The sequence below is a fragment of the Amblyomma maculatum genome, chromosome 5, assembly GCF_055883805.1.
Source record: "Amblyomma maculatum isolate TAMU_Amacu chromosome 5, ASM5588380v1, whole genome shotgun sequence".
Lineage (NCBI taxonomy): Eukaryota > Metazoa > Arthropoda > Arachnida > Ixodida > Ixodidae > Amblyomma > Amblyomma maculatum.
This window is the reverse complement of record NC_139348.1, coordinates 80,722,346-80,748,133: the sequence shown is the minus strand read 5'-3', so window position 1 is coordinate 80,748,133 and position 25,788 is coordinate 80,722,346. Positions and strand designations below refer to the sequence as shown.

The 25,788-nt window shown below is 46.4% G+C and overlaps 1 pseudogene; it reads left to right on the top strand.

Annotated features, from left to right (window-relative positions):
• The first annotated feature begins 12,215 nt into the window (after positions 1-12,215).
• Positions 12,216-16,686, top strand: LOC146188584 (uncharacterized; annotated as a pseudogene).
• Positions 16,687-25,788: the final 9,102 nt, after the last annotated feature.

Genomic DNA, 25,788 nt, shown 5'->3' with positions numbered 1-25,788 from the left:
TCGATGTAGCATGATCAAGTTGTCTCGGCCATGTAAAGTTTGATGTCGAATATACGCCGACATACTTATATTCAAAAACTTTTTGAAGGGGCATATTATTTAATGAGAAAGAGGTCTATAGAGGGGAACGCACTGAAGGAGACCAGTTTGCATTTTGAAATGTTTAAAGACATTTGCCACTTTGAACACTAGTGCTGGATAGAATCTAAGTCTCGCTGAAGTGGTAATGCGTTCGAACAACTTTCCACAACATGGTAAAGCACACAGTCGTCAGCATATCGCCGAAGTTGGCAGGTGAATTCAGGAACAATATCATTATAAAGATGAGAAAAAGAAGGGGTACAAGAACAGACCCATGGGGCACATCTGAGAAGATGTTTAAGGAATCGGAGTGACAACAATTGGTTACAACACGCTGCATGCGGCCCTAGAGATAGGAATGAAGCCAGTCAAAGATATTGAGATTCAGGCCAAGACAACGTAAATTATGTAATATTAGCACATGAGGTACAGAATCAAAAATTTTTTAAATCCAGAAATACACAATCACTTTCATAGCCGTGGTCAAAAGAGGAAAACAGATCGTTACTACAAGAAACTGGGTGGTACAGGAAAAACCCATTCTAAAGCCATGCTGAGCTGCCGTAATGTAGTCATTATAGTCAAGGTGTTTTATGGCTGAGCTGTAAATTATATGTTCGAGCGTTTTACATCAAACCTTATTCAGGGAAATAGGTCTAACTAACGTTTTCGAACCACTTTTATGCACTGGAACAACATTATCTTTTTTCAAGTCACTTGGCAAACATGCCGAGATAAGCGATGTTATTAACAAGGTGACTAAAAAAATGAGCAATTACATTCCCGCTTGATTTTAAAACAAAAGTAGGTACACCATCAGGGCAGCTGGCAGAGGCGGTCCTGATGTTACTAAGTAGTTTTAAAACACCTTGGTAAGTAAAAACCAATTGAGGCGTGTTCTGGGTAATAGATTCACAAGGGATCGGAAGTTCTTCGATGTACGCTGGTGCAAAGGCAGACTGAAAATATGCCTTAAAGCGGCAAGCTTTATCACCATCAGTATTAGCAAGGTCGCCACCGACGTCTAAGTTTGGGATTCCGACTGGTTCGCGTCTGTTGTGTTTCAGAAACGTCCACATTTCCCTAGGGTTGCTATGCAGCTTAGAACACGGAATGTTAAAGAAGTTATCCTTATGAGCTTTAATTTCAGTTTATAGTGTACCACCAAGGGCCTTAATTGACTGCATCACAGCAGGACATCGATTTTCTTATGCCATTGTAGAAGGCGATGTTTTTAGCTGAAAAGCTGTCTGATTTGTCGCGTGATCCACGGTTTGTCGCGGCGCCGCTTACCAGAAAGTCTTTTTGTCGGGATGTATTGACCAACTACGATGTCCAATTTATTTTTTAATACCTCCCAAAGTGAACTGCAGTGTAAACGATGGCTTAGATTAATAAAATTGGGAAGGGAGGCCTTTTCCGGGACGACTTTTGGAATTAAATAAGGAAAATGTCGAACATTAGCAACAACACAAGTGTGATCACTTAGTCCTGGTATGATAACAGTACCGAGCACTACCAATGGCCGGTTACAGAAGAGTAAATCTAACACTAAAGATGATTGCTGAGCTCCCCTAGTAGGCTCAGTGACGTACTGATATAGATAATTAGTAGTAATTGATGCACAAAAAGCCAAAGACAAAGAAAATTAGTTCATACGAAGAGGTTTGTAGTCAGCCCACTTGAAATCAGGCATGTTGAAATCACTGCCAAACAGAACATGAATGGGACCGAGAACATCCAAGATAATCTGGCAACCGCCTGAACAAGCTGGTAGGTTGCTCAAGTTCAAGTTTATTACCTTTTAGCAAGAAATGTGTTGCCAGGACTAAGGCTGTAAAAAAATTAGAAGGATTCAACGATGCTCAACTGAGTATGGTGCGAAAGCATTAGCGCTGGTTGAGCGGACCGAAGAGGCAGCAAGAACGCATGGGATCCTCAACCGAGGAACACCACCTGCAGCTGAAGAACCCAACCCTTAAACTCCTTCCCAGTCTGTGGAACAAATGTTTATACTACTACTACTACTACTACTACTACTACTATACTACTGCTACCATACTACTACTATACTATTATACTACTATTACTACTACTATACTACTACTACTACTACTACTACTACTGCTGCTGCTGCTGCTGCTGCTGCAGGAGCAGCAGCAGCGCTAATACTACTACTACTACTACTACTACTACTACTACTACTAGTACTACTACTATACTACTACTGCTGCTGCTGCTGCTGCTGCTACTACTACTACTACTACTACTACTACTACTACTACTACTACTACTACTACTACTACCACTGCTGCTACTACTACTACTACTACTACTACTGCTGCTGCTGCTGCTGCTGCTGCTGCTGCTGCTGCTGCTGCTGCTGCTGCTGCTGCTGCTGCTGCTACTACTACTACTACTACTACTGCTACTACTACTACTACTACTACTACTACTACTACTACTACTACTACGACTACTACTACTACTACTACTGCTGCTGCTGCTGCTGCTGCTGCTACTACTACTACTACTACTACTACTACTACTACTTCTACTGCTACTACTACTACTACTACTACTACTACTACTAATACTACTACTAATGCTACTACTACTACTACTACTACTACTACTACTACTGCTACTGCTACTGCTGCTGCTGCTGCTGCTGCTGCTGCTGCTACTACTACTACTACTACTACTACTACTGCTGCTGCTGCTGCTGCTGCTGCTGCTGCTACTACTACTAATACTACTACTACTACTACTGCTACTGCTACTGCGGGTGACCGAGAATTCTTCTCCTGCTTCTTCTTCTATTAGGCCCAGAGTCGGCTCGGGGAACGCGGACACGGACACTGCACACAGCGACAAGGGGGTAGACCGGGCGTAGTATCGCTTTCGCAATAAAACTTAACGGGGTCCTGGCCCCCTTACAATGATGACAAAGCGGAAGACAAGGAAAAAATAAATCACACATATTTATATCTAAACACGTTTATACTAAAAAAAAACGGGTGATACTATGTACTTTTCCTTCAAAGAACAAATAACAAAGGAATGAAGTGGCAAAGCAATGCTGATACATGAAACAATACGCACGAAGCTTCAAAAAAATTCAAATTCATAACAAATATTGTCGACAATAGATGTTGATTTTGTGACCCGATACGAAAACTTGATCTGGTATAACGTAGCTTGCTCAGTAACTTGGGTAAGGTATGATGCAGTGACTATATATATGAGTATGTGGGGAGTACTGGAAAACGGTATTTTTCTTTATGTAGTGTTTGCCTCCTTCCACGATTTTCTTAAGTCTGCAATTGCAATGATAGCACCGCTATTTGATTTTACGTGCGATATATGATTTATTATTAGTCAGTAATCAAATATCTGCAACACGAAAAGTAGATAATACTTCGAAAAAAAAAGCTTTTGGTGGAATTAAAATAGCTTACTCCTGCAATATACCTGCCGGCTCTTTTTTGTAATACATGTAGTTTTGATAAATTAGTTAGTCCTGTGGTACCCCAAACTAGGCTACAATGCTGGAAAATGGATAATGTAAGAGCAGTATATAATATCAGTTTGATTTTGGGAGGCAAAAGAAGTCTTATTCGTACAATGATGTCAACAGCTGATAATACTTTCGAGTAAAAATAAATATGTTCTCTCCAAGTCAGGAGCTTCGAAAATTCACTCCGACTACTTTGACAGAATCTACAAGCTCAGTTTGGTTCCTGGTGGTATGTATATGTCACCTGATAATTGTTTCCTTTTCACTGAGTAACACAAAACTTTTGTTTTTCTCGTGTTAATCCTCAAGCAATTTCCTTGATTCAAATATACAAGTCAATTAGTGCCCTTGAATGTCGGTTTCCATGGTTCCGGATAAGAAGGTAGTTGTGTCATCAGCATGGAGTTAAAAATTACACCTTTGTGTACAATGTTCTATATAATTATTTGCAATAGAGGAATAAAAGCTGCCTGACTATTCTTCCCTGTGACACTCTATTGTGAATAGTTAGTAAAGATAATTTAATGCTTTTTATTTCTACGTAACACTTTCTATTCGTAAAATGCTACCTAAGTAATGCATGTGGTGTTTCGTGACACCGTATCTATATCATTTTTAAAGGATATTTTGATTTGCTAGGTCAATGCTGCAGCCAATGCGAAAGAATTAGCTGCATGCGACCGAGCGTTGCATAGAACTCAACCAGCATTCCTTTGAACGCATCAGAGTTCACCGGCTTTCTAGGCAGAGTAGCCGGGCTCTAACCTGACTAAGGCGGCTTCGTTTCGATGGAGGCAAAACGGAGAGGCGTCCGTGTACTTTGCGATGTCTGTGTACGTTAAATATCCCCAGCTCGTCGAAATTACTCCTTAGCCCTACAAGGAGAGGTGTGATGAACGCAGCGCGCTTTCCATAAATAGGTGTGGCCCTCCGAGCGTGACAGCCGCTGAGGCCAAACGAATGATGATGATAAGCTCTTTATTTACTCCCGAAATCGGGGAACCAGCCGAAAGCGCTGCACTCTGGGGCGCCGACAGCAGTTCGCAGGAGACTTGAACGCATCCACGGAACGCAACGAGACAGGAGCGGTGGTGTACCGTCCAAACACACTTGCCTGAGAAAGTGTGACAGATACTTCCACTTTCTTTTCCTGCAGTCCAATTATAATTATATGTAGCACTACAACGAAATGTGGTAAGAGGCAAATGATGAGAAGCCATGGATAGGAGAGGAAGGGTAGGCTTTCGCCATTCGCCTCTTAGGCGACGCCGAGGAGTCGGCGGTGGCCTCTGCTTGCCAGCTGTTCAGCATGTGACGTCACTCGCTCCTGGTGCTTGCGCAGCTGGCCCGGCAGCAGCAGCGGTACCTCCGAGCCACCAGCGCAGCGGATGAGTCGGCGGCGGCTGTGATGCGGCTCTCGAGCTGTGCCCCGTGTGGCGTCACTCGCTCCTCCGGCATGCACTGTTTGGGCTCTCCGGGGCTTCGCGAAATCGCTCAGACCTAGCATAGTGTTGCTTTCGCAACATGCCTCTATGTAGTCTCCAGTACTAATGGTTCTTAATAAATGATTCTATGACGATTTCTTTTGAAGTTGAAGGGCTGTCTCTTTTGACGGACGCTTCCCAATACGGTGTTGACAGACCAAGAGAAAGTTTTGTCGAGAAAAATATGACGTAATTTCAATGTGCAATATTTTTATATGCATTTAGAAAATACCGGCAGCACCGAGATTTGAGAGTAGTTGTAGAACACATTTCGGTCTGCACATTTAATACTGGAGCCACTCATGCAATGTATACTGCACGAGGAAATGCACCTGTGGACAAAATAAATTATAAACAAAAGTAACAACGGAACAAAATGAATCTAGTACGTGCTTCACGGCAAGGCGCTTCATACGACATGCATCGTCCCTTTCACCATTTTATGGCCCTCAGTACAAAAAAACACCCCTGCACAATCAGTAGGAAGAAGAAAAAGCGATTGGCTGCTCACAAACTGATGTAGATACGCTTCCGTGTCACACGCACTGTCACTGCCAGAACCATCGCAGTGTTCAGCGTGACACAAAAAAGCATGTTTAACCCGCAGCCAAAGGGTTACTATTAAGGTCCTCTCCCTCGTGTATAAATGAATCAGGTATACTTTTTCGCGTGCCAGCCCAGCTTTCACCGAAGCACATCAGAGCGTTTAGCGCTGCCATCAAAAACTTATTTGCAAAAAATGCATTTCTTGCGGCGAATAAACTCAAAGAAGCCTTTTCCGCTTAGAATTAGATTCGGCAGATACTTCGAAATTTTTAGCTTTTTAAATATTTGGCATAGAAGGCATTTTTATGTTTGCTCAAGTTCAGTAGCTCATCAGGTAGTCAACGTCTTCCGGCTTCGCTATTTCAATGGCGTTAACGGGAAATGTACGTTATATAGAGTTTTGAACACGTCAATTAACTTGTCATACGTGGCGACTCTATTCCCTGCTTCATAAACAGAGTTCTATGCTTCCTTACCAAGAGCACGACGAAAACAATGAAGTTTTTCTGCATTAATGTATCATATATATTTTGTTTCCTTCTCTTTTGTATTAACGTCATGGGATTTCCTGACTAGATAATTGTTCCGAAATGATCACTAAGACCAGTACACACAGCGCTTACTTGCTCTAAATCTGCAATATTACTTGTGATAAATACGTTCGATAATGAGAAACTATCAGGAGTGACACGAGTTAGGTCTGGTAATGCATTCCAAAAACCGTTCGCATCACTGGTGTTATACAGCTTCTTTTGCGAGTGGTTCGGCACGAGCATATTCACATTTATATCTTCTCCTAATAAAGGTCTATCCTACTGTTCATCACGTAACTAAAGAAAGTTTCAAGAAAATGATGAAAGTTGTCGAAATCGCGGAAGAGCGGGCGGTACAATACGCGGTAGACATTGATTTGTGTGCGCAAAGTAAGCACTTATGGTCTGCGATGAATGCGCAGAATTCAGCAAATTCTTCGCAGATAATGTTTTCTTTCATAAAAGATATTCCCCCTCCTCCCCCCCCCCCCCCCCTGCCTTTCGAGACAACTCCAACAATAAGACTGATAGACAGGCAGAATGAATATCCGTTAACGTTTGGTGTACCAGTTTTCTGTGCGCATGATAGCATAAAATCATTTGCGGAATATGTAAAGCAAGAGCATTATAGCTCATTCTCTTGGCTAGCTATTGTTCTAACATTTAATTGGAACAGAGATAATGCAGGAAATTTTTCAATTGAATAGATTTAACTTCAGATGACTGAAGATGCTTGTACAAAAAAGGCGATAGTGAAAGAACTGAAACCGGCTTCTATACGATCTTGGAAAGTCGTCAATTTGTTCAACAGAGATGACAGATGTACCGTGTGCTTTCAAGGCGTCAAGGCTTCTTTGCCGCGTCCACAGCAACTTCATCCAAGCTCTTTATTTCGCACATTTTCCGCTCCAAATATTCGTTTCATTTCGGGAGAAAGAGGCTCATTTACAAAGATCGAGGCCTTTGGCTCGACTTCCAATGTTTCTGATGCAAATGTTTGCATCTTATACCCCTGTTATACGAGCAGGGTTCCGCAAAACCATGGTTAGCCCATGATACACTGCAGACTAAACAATGGTCACACCACGAACCGCGGGTATCGTAAACCGAGCTTGGCGAACTCGGATTGCCTTGTTGACCGAGGCTATGGCGGGGTCTGTTGACGGAAGCTGCTTGTCACAGCCCGAGTGCGCGAAGCCTACGAGCGGGTGTGATTCAACAATGTACTTATTTGCCCACTATATCACGCTTAATGACCGACGTATGCAAAGCGCTGTGTCTAGCGTGCAGCTCGACGTCTTCGGGTATACGGCGGACAGCGCAGCGATGCGTGAATCCGTTCCCTCAACGGTAGGGTCCTCTGAGCAGCATTACCTGGCGACAGATAGCGGACATATTGTAAAAAGAAATAATAGCGGGTTTAAAGCGCGACGCAACCGTTGCTGTTGTTGTTGTTCAACACATTTATTTATTCAAAAGGGGAAGTAGATATGACGGCAGTCCTGGGTGGCGCCCTCAGTCCAGGGCACCAGTTGAGCGTGCAGCCAGCCGTGCCCGCACTATGAGCCTCTGCTGGGCGGGCAGGCTGGAGTTGCAGAGCTGCTCTACCCAGGTTCCGTTGATGTCGGGGGGAAGAGGAGGGAGTTTGGGGTTCGAGGTGCAGGCCCATGTGACATGTGCGAGGGCGGCGGGGCTGGTGCAGAAAGGGCAGGTGCGAGTGTAGTGAGTGGGGTAAAAAAGGTGAAGACGCGCAAGGCATGGGAATGTATTTGCCTGGAGGTTTCGCCAGTCAGTAGAATCTTGGCGCGTGAGGTGAGAATGCGGAGGGGGATACAGAAGCCGAGAGGCTCGGAAGTAAGAGAGTGTGTCGGAGTATGTGGGTGGGACCGGGATTGGGGTGGGATCCGGTTCAGAGGAGGAGGAGGTCGGCGTTGCCCGATAAGTATGCTCGCGGGCTAGAGCGTGAGCTCTGTTGTTGCCGGCCACCAACTCGTGTCCCGAGGTCCACACGAGGTCGACCATGTGGTCAGGAGGGATAGTGGTCAGGATGCGGAGTGAAAGTGGGGAGATTCGGCCATCACGGAAGCGACGAAGGGCAACCTGCGAGTCCGAGAGAATGACGGAGGGCTCCGAAGCGGAAGTGGCTATGGCGAGGGCAATGGCAACCTCTTCAGCAGTTGCAGTGTCTGATGTGCGCACACTGGCGAAAGCCTGCGGCTGTAGGGAGGCATTTACCACGACAACGGTGTAAGCATAGTGGTCGGGGTGCGGGGTGGCATCAGTATAGCGGACTTCATCATTACGAGAGTAGTGGCGTTGAATGTATCTGGCGCGAGCTTGGCGGCGGCCCTTGTTGAGCGTAGAATTCATGGCGCGGGGGATGGGAGCAACCACGATGCGTTGGCTTAGCTCAGGGGGGAGCGGGACAGTTCTTAAGTATGATTTGGGCAGAGGGTACTGGAGTGCTTGGAGTAGGTGGCGGCCCTGCGGGGTCTGTCCAAGTCGTTCGCGTTGCGAGAGCAGGTGTGCCTCAATGTGCTCTTGGATTGTATTGTGAACGCCCATTGCGAGCAAACGTGAGGTAGCCGCGTACAATGGAATGCCCAGGGCTTGCTTGTAGGCCTTGCGGCGGATGATATTTAGGCATTCAAGTTGCTGAAGAGTGAGAAGATGGTAGGGAAGAGCATAGAGAATTCGAGAGATGATGAGGGATTAGACAAGGACGATAGCGTCGGATTCTTTGAGGCCATGACGACGATTTGTGATACGGCTTATCATGCGAAGAACTTGGTGCGCGGATTTGGTCAGTCGCTGCATTTGTGTGGCGGCCGAGCTGCGGTGATGGAGGTAGAAGCCGAGGATACGCATCTCCGTGACTTGGGGCAGCAACTGAGAGTCGATGAAAAGCGACACCGGTGGAGGAGGGCGAACGCGTCCGTGTTTTCGGATGATGGTCATCACGGAGGATTTGGACGGGGAACAGATTAAGTCACCGGCTTTGAGGTATTGGGCGGTAATATATATGGCAGTTTGAAGGGAGGCTTGCTGTGCAGCCAATGAGCCTGAAACAGTCCATAGAGTTATGTCGTCGGCGTAAAACGCGTGGTGAAGATGAGGGATGGTTGAAAGCTGGGAGGGGAGTTGGCTGAGAGCGATGTTAAACAGTATGGGAGACAGGACTGAGTCCTGAGGGGTGCCTCGATCCGGGACAGGGACTTCGGTAGAGCGGAGGGAATCGAATCCAATGGTTGCTGTGCGGGCAGAGAGGAAACTTTGGACGTAGGAGTAAAGGCGGGAGCCGCAGTTGGTAAGAGCAAGGTTGGAGCGGATCAAGTTGTGGCTGACATTGTCAAATGCACCCTTTATGTCCAAACTGGCCACGAGACGGGGGGTCTGAGTAGACAGGTTATCGAGGACTTCCTCTTTGAGCTGGAGGAGGATGTCTTGGGCGGAGAGCTTGGGGCGGAATCCAAAAAGAGTGTGAGGAAAAAAGTCTATTGATTCAAGATAGGGGTTGAGGCGGCTGAGTACAACATGTTCGAAAAGGTTGCCGACGCAGGATGTGAGGGAAATAGGTCGAAGATTGTCAATTGCCGTTGGTTTGTTCGGTTTAGGGATGAGGATGTTAGTGGCGTGCTTCCAGTCAGGCGGGAGCTGTCCCGTAGCCCACACCTGGTTGAAGAGGTCGGTGATCGAGTCGTAGGAGGAGTCATCGAGTTTTCGGAGGATGCGATTGGTTATGTCGTCGCGACCCGGTGCAGTGTTTTTTCTAAGAGCCAGGGCAGCGGCGCGTATCTCTGTGTCGGTGAAATCTCTGTCTAAATCAGGGTTGGGTTCCCCTGTGTATGGGGGCTGTGGGAAGCAGTAAAGAGGGGGAGGAAACGCTGGATGAGTTGGTCTTTCAGGGCAGCGGGGTAGTCAGAATGGTCATGAAGCAGAAGCCGAAGGACTCGATTGGAATGGGTCCGCAACCGTTGCGTCTTGTTTTGAATGTCCAAGTCGGCAATAAAGAAAAAAAAGCGTCCGTGGCGCAATGGATTGACACTACTCACCTCAGCACCAAGCGATTAAAACATCTGTTCGAATCCTGTAATAGCAACTTTTTATTTTTCCGTTATTTTTTTACGCAACATTAGAATAAGCTACCAAGCTCATTCCTGAGTGTGTTCCCCTTTAGGTTACAATATGTATTGTTTTTATTTCTTAATAGCCGCAAAACCAGCCTTGAACAAAGCCACGAGGTGATGGCATGACAATGGTAACACTAATCAATTACCTTCACCGTAATCATTTCCTGCCTTCAGTGAGTGTATGTTACCTTTAGGTTGCGTTCAGAGACACCTTTCGGTAACTATCGCCGTTTAACCCGCTGAGAGGTAACCAGTGAGGAGAAAGGAGTTGCGGGACCCACCCGTTGAGGAGACGGAATTACGCCGCAGCGACTGCATACATGAAGCCCCGTCCAGTCTCTACAGTATCGTTTTGCGGCTTGTTGCTTAGCGGAACGTCAAAAAATACGCGTCCTTAGCTGTGTCATGAAAGTACACAAGTTCGCACCGCTTGCAACAAGGGATGGCACGAGCAGGCTGAGCTGCGTTACACGTCCCGAGGCGATGCAGCGCGGCAGCGCAGGGTGCGACGGCGCTGTGCATACCCCGCAGTCGTCGCTAGGCCTAAATTGTTTCTCTTCGAAGCTGCGGCGGTCGACGTTTTGGTACGCATCAACACTGTCGTAAATGGTCTACGCATGAAACTGCTTTATTGTGAAGTCTATTCTGCCATAGTAAAAGAAAGATAGGGTTAACTTTGGCTCACATTAATCGCAGAGCAGTACAAGCAGAGCGGATGAACCTCGGTAGCTGCCTTGAGCCGAAACTTTCTTGTAACGCGGTTATCGCTCTTACCAGCAATTTGCCGCTGGTCAGCGGTGCTCAAGAGTGATTAATTATCGATATTCAGCTGAGTATTTCAGGCGCCAAGAAATTTTAGCATTCTTTATTGCTGACGTCGGCGCACGCTGTGTCATTCGAGTATGGTTTGCAGGGCTGGGACACCGCGGCGCTATTAACGGCGGTCGAGGAGATATTTCCACCGTGCGGTGCTTGACGGCTTGACCACGCTGTTGACGCCTCGTAGGACGGCACTCCGAAACCACGTCATAAATAAGATATTCGTAAATGCAGCTTCGTTCCGCCGATCCCCGTGTCACGTCGGTAGTTGTACTTAATTGCCAATGACCGCCGTAACCGAGAACGGCGGCGAGCGGTGTAACAACAACGAACTGCGATAGGCGTTTAACCGTGGTTAAGTGCGGTAACCTCGGTTAAGTGCAACCGCGGTTAAGTCGGCCGTGTCTCTAGGGTATTAGTCTTTTCAAGAAAAGGTCGCGAACTGTAGGACAATGTTTGGCGCGGTATAATTGCCAGTTGTTCGAACTCAATGGAAGCCTCGACGTCAGCATCTTCAAGAGGAATGGCAGTTACTGTGCCGAGCTTTTCGCCTAGTTTTACATTCTTCCTTTCAAATTGATGTACAGCTGTCATTTTAGTATTGAAACACATGGAGTGCTGCCCGTGTTGCAGAAGTCAAATTTCATGCCGCTTGTACAGGAAGCGCAAGGCATCACTTTCTCTGGTAGACCAGTCCCGCATTTCATAAGGTCTGCATTTTTCTTTACAACAGTGCTCACCAATATTCTCATTTCTTCGTAGCTTTCGTTTATGAACGCCAAAATATTCTTTATTACTCGTGTATGCTTCTGGAGGTCTCGCTCGAACCCTTATTTTAGTTCTAGATTTAGTTCTCGCTTTAAACCTTCGAACAGATTGACGAGCTCTTTTTGACATTTGAGTGATGTTTACCAGCTCGTCAGTAGATGTGGTTAGAGAGAATTCGCTTGGGTGGAATTTCAGTTCGCAAACTAGTAAGCAGGATTAACGAGGAAAATATGAATGTGGCAGCCGCAATTTAAGATAAGTTGCAAATAGAAAAAAAAGAATGGCAGGCAGACAAAAACTAACCAATCTGCAGGCTACAGCCAACGGAGTTCAGATGTCTGCTATCTCTGCCACTGCTGCTGCCGGTCAGGAAATTGAAAGCCATGAAACACTTGAAATAAAGAGATGAAGTGCGAAATAATAATATAACAAGGCCCGTGAAACTATTCAAATCTCACCTGTGGGTGAGTAGCACCGACAAAATGAATAAATGTGAGCAAACTTAGATTTGGTCTTGAAGATGTAAAGGTGCTTGTTTATTTATTTTTTAAATGTACCATCTGCCTAAATTTCGCACCCAATTGCTGAAAACTTGGGCGAAAATTTTCAAAAGTATTCCAGAGACCGCCGAACTCACTCACATGTCCTTAAGGGAAATATTATTGCAGAAGGACCGATGCGTGAAAATATTTTGGCACTACGAAGCCATTACGCTACAGCGGGAGGGGGTAGCACAACTGTAAACAACTGATCTCCCAAAATAAAAGCTCACAGGCGACCGTACGGAGGAAAAGAACCTAAACTGTGAAAAACTTGTTTATAACAGCACATCATAATTTATGCGCGCGTACACTATAACTGCTGTCTTAGAGATGACAATCAAAATCTGGGCACGCTTAAAAATTTACTGTCAGAATCAGTCTCTCATACATAGCCTCAGTCGCTGTGGGACGTTAAAGCTCATGAACCAAATAAAAATAAAATAAGAACACAAGAATTCAGATATTTTCACCTTACCTGATAACCTTTGCCAGGCGTTACTTTGCAGGTATGGCGTTACGAAATCTCGTGTCTTTTTTTTATACGTGGCAGAAGGAGCTCTGCAATTACATCGAAGCTGCTGGGTTGCATGCGCAGGTAGCTGACGAGAAGAGAACAAGCCAGTGAAGTGGTAGCGCTTGGCATGATAAAGGCACTACGAAATTCACATTAACTTACTCTCTGTAATACCAATGTCCGATGACGAAGTACCGGCAAGAGGTTGCAGCCTTGGTCCAGCCGGGCGCGTTCCGCATAAATGGTTGCACCCACCACCGCCTACGCAGCAGTCCTAATCTCCGATCTCCTTTCGCAACTCTTTCAGCATGAGTATGACTTAGTTTCAGACGTGAATCGAAACGATCTTTTCCAAATAGTCTCCATTGCTTATCGGCTGCAAGCGCGCAAATAGGAAATGTATTATGTTTTCATTCGCAGTCGCCTCATTTACGGGATTGTCGTTTGGGAAAATACAACTGCCATTTATAATCTGCGCAGTATATACAAAATTAGGCCATCCGCATTATCACCCGCAGTACGTTTTCCACTAACGCTCGTCTCTTATTATACGAACATCATATCTTATCAGTCCATCACCTCTTTCAGCATCACCCTGTAATCGCGTTCTTTAAACCATTGAATATCAGCTTGCATTTCCAGTCTGTTAATTCGTTACTACTTTGGAACTATAACTTTACAAGATTTGCAGCGAATAACAATTTCCTACTCCCGAAAGTTCGTGCCAATTATGAAAAATTACGACATATTTTGCAGCCATTTCATTCTGGAACTCATTGCCTTTAACACTGTAAACTAATATGCCCTTGCCAACATTTAGGAATAACTTAAAGGAATACTTTTTGAATTGCTGTTTTATATTTTTCATGTCTAATACCTGTGTTAGTGCCTTTGTTTTTGTGTAAAAATACTGATTTGCCATGTTTTGTATGGTATAACCTTTCGCCAACTTTGCTGTTATTATTTATTTTGTTGTAGTGATCTATCGAGGGTCCCGGTGCAGTCTTCTGACTATGGGGCCCTCGTCTGTATATTTATGCCCTTTGTAAATTTGTTCAAGCTAAAAAACTTTCACTTTCAATTTCAAATAAAAACAAAGGGCTATAAAATAGCCCAAGGAGGTGTAAAGAAAGTTGCCACATAAACCCGACGTAGAAGATGGCTGCTGAAGTTTTGAACAGCTCAGAAGTGATGATTTTCCAACACGGGTTGCTCAATGGCAGTTGCTGTACAATCAAATTCTACTTCTACGACGCAGCACTAACCCTCCTCTAGCTTGGCGACGAAACAAGCCTGCCTTGTATCCGAACGTGAAAAAAAAATCGAAGCTGTCGTGATGTAGACCAAAAAAACATGAAAGAACATATTTTGTTTCGCGCAAGTAAGCCCTGAAACAGCTGCTCCAAGCATACCGATACAGAAGCTAAATATTTGATGCAATTGTTTTTAATTACAACTCAAACAAAACTGTTTTAGCAAAAATAAAGTATTTTAACAACATAATTTGTGATCTAGTCCTTACTGCCACCCACCAATCGATGCAACATTGACATAATGAAGAAAAACATCTGGTGTGGACCAGAAATCATTCCGAGCGTAAAATTGCGTGTGCCCCTATCGAGCCTTCGAATATTTCGAACGCGCGCCTTCGGCTGCCAAGTGGACATATAAAAGTGGACATAGTTCGTTGCTTTAGCGCATGTACGGATACGGATATATGAATGCAGATTAGTATGTACGTTCGACAGAAGTCCGCTTTCGGCGAAAGATCTTCGGGCCAAGCACGGACGCCCAGGGAACATCGCTGGCTGCTTTGGCAGTCTACTGGTGTTGGCATAGTTTCGTGTTTCGCCAACACAGCGCCCGAAAATCGATAAAATCCTACCCATTGATGTCGGCTTACTGGCCTGTTTGACAAAAAGACTGCCAATAAAAAGCTTTTCCTGTTTGTCATTCAATGATATTCAAGGACACATAAGACAAAGAGTACAGATATTTTTTCTGTGCAACTAATAAGACGGATACAGATCGAATAAAGAGGGGATCACCCAAGGTTGAGCAGGTTTGTAGTCATGGAGTAATTACTCATTGACATCCACCCAATCGCAGCCATATGGGTACAAAGGAAAGCTATAAAAGCCTTCTGATAAAGTTCGTAGTTAAAAAAAAAACGTCGTCCTGGTCTAGTGATCGAGCCCAGGACCACTGCCTTTCTGAGGCAGTCTCTTCCAAAACAGCTAACCAAGATGGTCAGCAGAACAATTGGTATAGCGAGAGGCAATCGATCAATAACTCAAAGTGGAAACGGCGCTAACCGATGTTATTGAGGCTACAAACCTCTCAACGGTTGTATTTAGTCCTGTTTGATTCCCAGTTCTATGCAGATCCGCACCCATGCGCGCCATTATACCTGACGCTGCCGCCAGCACATAGCACAATCTGGCCTCAATGTCTAGAACCTCCGTCTTCACTGAATTTTAAGGCGAAAGCTTTTAACGACTCATACGGCCTGTCACGATTTGGTCACATAATTCCTTCACACAGCGGGTTTCTAACAAACGCGGGGGGTTACGGTAACAGACACTTTGCAGCTGGCGCATGCATTCGTGACTAGTCCAGCCCTCTACTCGACTGCTCACGTCAATCTGCGCAGGTTTGACGAGAACAACGAGAATACCCTGGAAGTGATTCTCATAAAGATGTACAAGCGTGCCTTCCATTTAACACATTCGCGGAGCTCCAGGAGGCGCACTTGACCAATCACTACACAAGGCTTGCAAAAACGCCGTCGGGACGCTGCCTATTATCCCAACTACATCCCCACCACCAAACACGTACGGAAGAGTGCGTACGCATTCCTGAAATCTGGAGATACGCCCTGCACGTACGCACTCTTCCGGCCAACATGACACGTGACAGTGGCAGGCGCTTTGCGCGGGCGGAGGCACTGGCCCGTCACTATGGGAACAAAGACGCGGTCTTCTACGTGGACGCCTCCGATTCTCATTATGGGGGGTGGTACTCGACCACAGTCGGCCACCAAAAATTGTGGTGAATGGCCTAACGCTCCGACTTCAAGACATAACGCATGCGGAAGAAGTTGCCATCGCGATAGCCACCGCAGGCCAGGGCTCGCGAATTATCGTCACCCACTCGAGAGGGGCCGGTAGAAATATTAAACAGATGTACATTCCCCTCTTTGCACACCGCATCCTTCAAAACAGTTACTACCTCGGGGCCCCCGCGTCTCGAAAGATTATATGGGCTACAGCTTACATGGGCCTCGAAGGCAATGAAACGGCAGATGCCGCCGCCCGCGCACTCATTATCCGGGCAACGCCTTCAGATCGTTTTGATACGGATCCCGAACATAATCCAGCCCTTACTTTTCGAGAAATTGCTGAATTATTCCAAATTGGCCATACAATCTATCCCAGGCCTTGTAAAGGCCTTACATAGGTAGAGGAACGCAGACTCCTCCGTCCTTACACCAAAACCCGGCTGTACCCGGCAGTTTTAAAACACTTTGATCCTGCCTGCACAGAAAAATGCCAGCACTGTGCGGAGAAGTCTTCGCACATCTTCCACATGGTATGGCATGCCAGTCTACCCCAAACCTCGCCACCGAACCCAACCCCACCCGGGAAGACTGGGAGGCAGCCCTAATCGGCTGCTACGATATGGCAAGCCAGAGGACCCTGGTCCATCGAGCCCGAGCAGCGGCGATCGCTAATGGGCTCCTGTTATGAGCAGCCCGCCTAGTGATTGCGGGAGGTTGCCCCGGCTACCTCAACATTCCACCCTGCAATACAGTTTTATTGCGAACGCAATACTGCTCTAGGTTTCGAGCCTAAAGCGTGGCGCGGCCGCATCCACGTCACGCTGTGATGTCACACCCGACGTGACACTAGGTAGAGAGCTGGGCTACCAACTGGATCGGTAGGCGTAGCGCGGCCACACCCACGTTACGCTGTGGCGTCACACCCCACGTGACACAAAAGCGAGAGATGGGCTGGCAGGAGCTGCCAACGTGGGTCTCTCGTTTCACATGGGGCGGTTACGTCAGAATCAGCCTGCTAGGACCCTGGCATTCACGTTATCCCTATAGGCCAATAAGGCACGTTCATACGGCTTGGTTAAAGCGGGGCTTTATATGTGGGCTGAGGAAGAAGAAAAAGAGAAGGACGCTCGGTTGCCCGCAGCTAATTTTTTCGCTCAATATTTGGTTGAGCAGCGTGGAACCCATTGTAACTTTTTTACACACACACACACACACACACACACACACACACACACACACACACACACACACACACACACACACACACACACACACACACACACACACACACACACACACACACACACACACACACACACACACACACACACACACACACACACACACACACACACACACACACACACACACACACACACACACACACACACACACACACACACACACCATAGATGTCAGTCATCCTAACTTAGCCACGCGGGCGCATGAAAAACGCATCTTAGTTCTCCTTGGCTAGTGGCAGGCCGATGCGGTTCCCATAGAGACTGCCGCCGCTGTTTACCTGGAAAGCTGTCAGTGAATACCTTTAGTGGTAGATAGTGACCGATAAGACAGTGGTAGTTAGTGATAGTAATAGTGATGATAATGACAGAGATGACTGTGCCTATGACGTAATCACATCGGGACCTCATCTACCATGACGTCCCCAGCGGTTGTGTTGCCATAATGAAGTCGCATCTGGTCATATCCAATGATTGGAACTGACGTAACTATCATGTCACATCCGGTCAAAACGTCATCTATGGCGATGGGCGATTCAGGCATATACGGCCCCGCCATGGTGGCGCAGTGGTCACGGCGCTCGACTGCTGTTCCCAAGAACGCAGGATCGAATCCCGTCCTCGGCGGCCGCTTTTCGATGGAGGCGAAAAGGAAGATGCCCGTGTGCTGCGCGATGTGAATGCACTTTAAAAAGCCCCAGGCGGTCGACATTTCCGGAATCCTCCGATACGGCGCCTCTCATAGCCCGAGTCGCTTTGGGACGTTAAACCCCACAAACCAAACCAAGTCATCAGGCATATACAAAGATTACCGCACCTGGCATTCGATACAGACGTCCATGCCTGGTCTTTCATTTGGCGCTTCCTTGAACGCCGCACCAAACAGCATACCACGCAAGGCTTACTAAAGCAAGAATCAGCGGCGTTTCAAATTGGTTTACAGGCATGTAAAGGTGTAGTTGTCGCGCTTCTCCAAGGACACAGAAAAAGCGCCCTAAGGAAAGGGAGGATGGTGAGAGTGAGAAAAAGAGAAATAGGTGCCATAGCTCAGGGCTACTTACCACTTAGCAATAAAGTGTTTCGCCTTACCGTACTTTAGTCGTCCAAAGGGCCCCTTAAATTTTTCACAAGAGCGCAGAGCCACAAGCGCCAGTGCACAGCTCTAACTAAACCGCGTTTCTCCACATCACCCCACATACAGTGACATGGTAGCAAGGCTTATTTGTGAAACCCACGTAGCGTCAACGTAGAGGCTTGGCTAACGCGAGATTTATTTATATTTAGTGTTTTTCCAAGCAGTGGGTGATATCGCAATCGTATGCTATGCCACCCAAAGCGGAAATGAAAACTTCAAATTGATGATTTCATAATGCAAAGCATGTATTGACATTTGAAGCCTCCTTGCGACGCAGTATCAGGATTATCCGCCAAGTTATGAGGCTAACCATCGAAAGCAGTATCAAGAAATTTGTACGAACGTGCATACTGAGCCTGCTTCTTGAGAAAGGGATCTCCACTGCAAGAGGCCTTGTTCGCTTGAGGGATGTTTGTGCGAAACTCTTGATTATGAATTTCGGTACCGAGTTGCAGCAAATTGCGAAAGGAACGGCTATCATATATGTTACCTTCTTTCTTGATCCAGCGAACATCTGTACTCTGGCGCCGCCGTCGCAAGCCGAATGCAATGCACGCGACATTCTATCAACTGGAGGCAATTATCCCAATTTGTCGGTGATTGAGTGGTGGGACTCCTAGAGCTCCTTCAGGATTTCGCTGAATTCTTTGCAACGTCTTCGAAAGTTGGGCGCACCCGAGTAGCCAAACACCGCATGATGGTTGACACGGAGACCAAGCCGATTACCCAACGCCCATACCGCGTGTCGTCAACGGTACGAGAGGCTATTCGAAGCATGCAAGAAATGCTGACCAACGACGTGGTGCAGCCGTCTACAAGTCCCTGGGCTTCGCCTGTAGTGCTTGGGAACAAAAAAGGCAATACCTTGCGTTTCTGCGTCGATTATCGGAAGTTAAATTAGGTGAAAACCGGGACGTATATCCGCTCCCTCGTATCGACGACGCATTGTACCGGTTACACAATGCCAAATATTTCTCGTCGCTTGACCTCAATAATAGCTACTGCTAGATAGAAATGGACGAAATGGACAGAGAGAAAACAGCATTCGTCACTCCCGACGGCCTTCATGAATTTTAAGTCTTCCCTTCGGCCTCTGTTCTGCGTCCGCACCCTTCCAACTAATGATGAACACCGTTCTCTCTCGACTGAAGTGGCAAGCGTGCCTAGTGTATCTCGACAATGTCGTCATTATCGCGGCTAGTTCTGAGGAGCCCCTCGACGGGCTGCGAATGGTACTACAGGCGCTGCGTTAAGGTCAAATGACGATAAAAACACAGATACTCCCATTGGGATTCCAGAAGCTCAGCTTTCGCGGCCATGTTATTAGTGCTGAGGGCTTGAAACTCGATCCCGACATGACAGCTGCTGTCGCAAACTTCCAGTGCCCAACCGACAAAAAGTCCGTTAGAAGGTTTCTAGGGCTTTGTGCCTATTACCGGCATTTCGTCTTGAATATTTCAGCGATTGCCGAGCCTCTTACGCTTCTTACCGGAGACAATGTTCCTTTTGCGTGGCAAGATTATCAAAAAGATGCTTTCAACGAGTTGCACCGGCGACTGCAGGCCGACCCGATACTTGCCCATTTTAACGAAAACGCTGCTATGGATATTCATACCAATGCCAGTAATTTTGTACTCTCTGCCGTTCTGATTCAGTGGCAAAATGGCACTGAGAAAGTTATCGCTTACGCGAGTAGCTCTCTTTCAAAAGCAGAGGTAAACTACTCAACCACGGAAAAGGAATGTCTCGCGGTAGTTTGGGCCATAACTAAGTTCCGACGCTATATTTACGGCCGACCTTTTAGGGCTGTGAGCGACCACCATTCGTTATGCTGGCTAGCCAACCTCAAAGACCCCTCTGGACGACTTGCAAGGTGGAGCCTTCTTCTCCAAGAGTACGACATTACGGTTGTAAACAAGGGTGGCCGTAACCACAACGATGCCGAGTGCTTCTCGCGTGTACCAGTTAATACTGCCCTTCCCGACAGCGAAGACGACGACTTCCCGTTTCTTGCTGCAGTCACGACCACCGACATGGCCCAGCGTCAACGGGTTGACCCCGGTTTACGCCCGCGTATTGAGCACCTCGAAGGCCTTGATGTAGCTGTCCCGCGTGCTTTCGAACGGAGTTTATCCTCCTACAGCATTCGCAATCGCGTCCTATATAAGAGAAACTTTCAGCACAACAAGGAAACCTTTCTTCTCGTTGTGCCGTCCGAGCTCAGGCCAGAAATCTTGCACACATGCCGCGATGAGCCTTCAGCTGGTCATTTAGGAGTCACGCGAACACTAACACGCATTCGACAAAAGTACTATTGGCCTAAGTTGCTGCCTGCAGTCCAGCGCTACGTGAGAACATCCCGAGATTGCCAGCGGCGAATGACACCTCCGCTGAAGCCTGCAGGGCTCCTTCAGCAGATACCTCCGCCAATAGCCCCTTTCCAGCAAGTGGGGCTATTCTGGGCCCTTTCCCAACGTCCGCATCAAGGCACAGATAGATAGTAGTGGCGACGGACTACTTAACGCGATATGCCGAGACACAGGCACTTTCCCGTGAAACTGCTACAGATGTTGCCCAGTTGTTTCTTAAGACCATCGTACTGCGCCACAGTGCCCCAGCGGCTATTATTACAGACCGCGGTACAGCCTTTACGGCTGAAGTAATGCAGACTCTATTCAGTCTTACCCGCAGAAATCATTGTAGGACTACTGCTTACCATCCATAAACAAACGGACTGACTGAACGCTTCAATAGACCACTTGCAGACATGATTTCCATGTACGTCGACGTTGAGCATCGCACGTGGGATGGAGTCCTTCCTTATTCAACTTTTGCATACAATATGGCTGAACAGGAGAGAACCTGTCTTGCGCCATTCCAGCTAGTCTACGGTCGTCCCGTCACAACACTGTTGGATGCTATGCTACCCATAAGTCACGGCGACGATGCCACCAACGCTGATGCGGACGTCGACATATTTCTGCAGCGGGCCGAAGAAGCGCGCCAGCTCGCACGGTGCCGTATTCAACATCAACACCGCGATGCCAGTCGGTACAACCTCCGACACCGAGACGTTCACTACCAGCCTGGCGATCTTGTATGGGTGTGCACACCAATGCGCCGTCGAGGACTCTCCGAGAAGCTACTTCGGCGTTACTTTGGGCCATATGAGGTCATTAGACGTCTTAGTAACGTGACCTACGAAGTTGCTCCACGGCGTCAATAACCCTCAATACGGGGGTGCTCAAGTGCTGAAACTGTTCATGTAGTGGGAATAAAACCGTATTATGAGAGGCAGTGATCTGCGCGTGTGCAGTGTTCCCTGCTTCTCCTGCGTGCATATAGCTTGAGGACACTCCCAGCGTCGAGTCGCCGCTTTCGAAGAGGGGGGGTGGGGGTAATGCCGCGTGCCTCGCGGAACCGAGTAAGAAGAGAACGAAACAGTGCACTGTGTGGAACTGATCGGTGCAGTGTTTGCTGTCGTGTACTCGTTACAATATTGCTCAATACTTTCACTTTGAACACAACTGGGTCAAGGTTCTTTGGTCAACTTATAAAAATGGTGCCCAAACTGTCGATTGTAGAAACCAGATCTTAAAAACTGTTTGGCACTTGGTAAAGTTCCTTTATTACGTTAGCATCGTTCTATTCATGGCGAGATTCACTTGCATTTTGCTGTAGGGCAGCACGCCGGGTAGGGCCCTTTCTTCCCAGGAACTTCTTTACATCCTGGCCCATACACCATCGGGGCACACCTGAGAAGACAAAAATCGTCGCTAGAATTTCTGAAAAACAGATAACCGCTGCCCAAAGGCCTTTCGTTATAGTACTGATTAGGGTAGAATAAAAGCTAGAACAACATGCCGTAGAAAATTATGAACCAACTAGGCCCAACTGAAGTTTTATTGAACATTCGTTAGTCCAAACTTTCATATATTTTCTTCATTGGCGATGCTTCGTAACTCAAGAGTAACTACACAGCTTTCACACAAGCGTAGTCGCGTGGTTACAGACGAATGTTTTGAGGTTTCTACAGAAACCTTGCTTTAGTGGAACAAATCATCTTGATGCGGAGATTCGCCCACAGGGCAGCCGTCTATCCAGCGCTGTCGATCTACCCGCTAACAGTATATGCCGGAGATAGGAAGGCAGGAGTGAAATTATCAACAACTTTTGGAGTCGTATAATTCGCACGCAACAAATGATCTGCTATGTCAGATTGAGCCTAGTTAGAAAAACGCTGACTTTCAAAGGCAGTTTTGGGTTTGATCGCAGGGCCATGTAGAAATGTTTTTTGATGGATAAAGATTTTATAAAGCACCGTAGCTTTCTTTATATCAGTATGCATTTCCGTAACCGTATGCAGTGGCTTACGAAAATTGGGAAACTCTCCTGTTTGAACCTACTCCAGTTTTATTACATTTTTGTAATCTTCCTCATCTTCGTACTGGTAATAGTTTCATCCCAGCTGACCTTGCTGCCTGGTAGCCGAAAGCGTTAACTCAGTTGCTACATGTAGTGCTATAGATAGGCGGTGCACACAAGCTCTGTATGCCAACCAGATGAATTTTTCACAATGTGTGGCAAATCTTTGAAAACTACGTAGAGTTTTTGTAGTCATGTTGCCCGCAAGAGTCGGTCTCTGTAAATAGTTCTTTTGTTATATGTTTAAGTTTTCCTTGGGCAAGGTGAACAATTTTTATTGCAGAAAAATTATTTTTCAATATGTAGATCGGAATTAAAATTCCCGTTAGATCAAGAAACATCTCAGGCTTCACATTGAAAACTGTACGTAGCCCCGATGAACAAAATGAATTCCTTCGATTCCCGTATTATAAAAGAGCTGCCTCCTCACCCCCCCCCCCAAAAAAAAAAAAAAACTAATAAGCATTGCATATTTCACGGTCAATTAAATTTGCTTTGGCTGAATATTGTAAAGGAAACAAAAAACCTGCATTCACAGTAGCCTAAATAAAACCTCGTCTAAACTCAGAGTCATGCCTTTTGCAAAATGTTTTACTGCTCACATTTTGCCTCAGCAAAGAAGGTTACGCTTTTTCATTAACTCTTATTAATTTGAGCAGCAGGAGTAGCAAATCATCTCAGCGCACATTGTGTACACAGTAACCGAAATCTGAGCACGGTCGTAAGGTCGCATCCACCGTCCAGAGATTTCTTACGAAACGCTCACGCGTTTACAGAGACGCAGAATTGCAGCCATGCAGACAAAAACATAATGCATACCCAGCTAGAGTTGCCGAACGGCTCCTTTCGTATTTAAGGCATTTATTTATAAGTGGCGCTGTCCCACTTCGCACACCGTGTCTAATTGTTATCAGTACATATAGCGAACCGCTTTGCTCGCCGCCGAAGCAATCGCCAACTCTGCATCAAATGGGCTTCTTTCAATGCCATGAATTGTTTTTCTTCAGACAGCGGTTCTCTTCATAAAAATTTGTATAAAATCTCTGCAGCAGCTGAGGTGCCCAGCGAGTAACCGGCACCATCCTTGCAAGCGGCAGAAACCTGGTAATTCCTAAGGTTGGCTTCATATAAGATGTCCAATATGCAATACTGCATGATTTCAGATCTCTGTGAGGTCTTTTACTCTCATTCGCAACTCCAAAGCATTAACGACAGCGCGGGATCAATCACAGTAAAGGGCGACCCACATGGAGCGAACTTTCCCTGCGAAGTTCACGCGGCGCGACAGAACGCCGCACGTCGCCGTGCTGCAACCACATGCGGCGAAAAGCAGGCGGCCGCCGCCGGACCGCTGAAGCCGTGATTTCAGTGTTGTTAGCAGCGACGCGATTCTATCCCCAGTAAAGGGACAAAAGAATCACTTTTGCATTTGCAATAAAGGCATTATTTATTCAACGGCAGCAAAGAAGACGAAATATTATTTAGGTTTTGTGTTAATCTGAGCTTTTTATTTTTTTTAATAAAACACAACTAGAAGACGCGGAGAGATCGTTCAAACAGCCAACACTGCGCAATAGCGTAGATAGTGGTTATAGTGCTCTATAGTGGTTCTTGTACACTGTAATCGTGACATAGAGCACTGTAATCGTGGAGATCTCGAAAATCTCGGATTTCTCGAATTTCAGGAGTAGCGTTGCTCGCCTGGTTCGCCTCAGCGTGTTTTCGCAGGTTCAATCAGAAGTGCGGCAGCGTTTTTTGTCCTAAAACATCGCCATGGGACGGGTGCGGCGCCTTCTTCTGCTGAAGTTGCTGTTGCTAAGAAAAAAGCAAGAAAAAGAAAAAAAGAGAGCAAGACGGTTCTGGGTACATCCAGTATGGAGGAAAAAAAAGTCGGAAGGGGAGTATCACACTGCGGTGAGTGCGTCCTTGATAGTTTGAAGTGTTTATGACCTAGTCAACAAGATGGAATTCACGCGACATTCGTCTCCATCTGCCTCCTTAGGTGTTAACTATCTGTTGTTGTTTTTTTTGCGACCCCTGTTGCCGCGGCACAGTTCAGAGTGCGGCAGTGATGAACTTCATAGCAAGCAAGTGATAAATATGAACTCTCCAGGAAGTGTATTTTTAACCCACTGACTAGGCATTTGCTTAAGATATGTGTCTCCTTTTTGTGACATTTTCGGGGGTGAGCAGAACTTGCAATCCGGCATGCAGCTCGACACAGTCGAAAGTTTCAAAGTGGCCGGCAGTCCACGCGTGGAACTGATATTCACGACAAGGTGCCCAGATATTTATGAAATTCAAATAGCCGAGTCTGCTATTACTACCATCCCTACTGCAACAGTATTTTCTACACGTGCAACAGTACCTAAAGATGCTGGGACCATGAGAGAAAAAAAATTAAAAAGCGTTTAGTTTGCTCGAGCAGACAATTACAGAGGGGTGCTAAAAATTGCAGTTGTGATCCTGACTTTTCTGTCCTAAGGCAGACGTAATGCCTGCAGCTATTCTAAACGAGAACTAGGTGACGATATACCTACCGTCTCCCAAGCTTCATTACTGTAATTTGCCTAATTGCAAAACAGAGGGAACGTTTTTTAACATATTGCACTGTTTTTCACTTACAGAATGTGCACAGTATTTGCATGCAAGCAATTATTGTGTCGACGACTGTGTGTAGTGATCCTGTTTTTTCAGTTCCAGGTGATGAAGGATGATCCTCCTTTATTCTTCAAGTATTACCGGATGAGCCCAGAGAAATTTCATCGTTTGCACCGCATCGTAAAGAAACATTTAACAAAGGTGTTACTTTGCCGTGAGCCCCTGAGTTCCGAAGAGAGGCTAGCCATCACTCTAAGGTGCAGTAAGAAACTTTATGGTATTACTTATCGTTGACGATTTGGTATGTGCAATGCTTTTTTTTTTTTTTGGTCTGCAGGTACCTCTCATCTGGAAGTCCTATAAAAGCTATAGCACTAGGCTTCAGGAT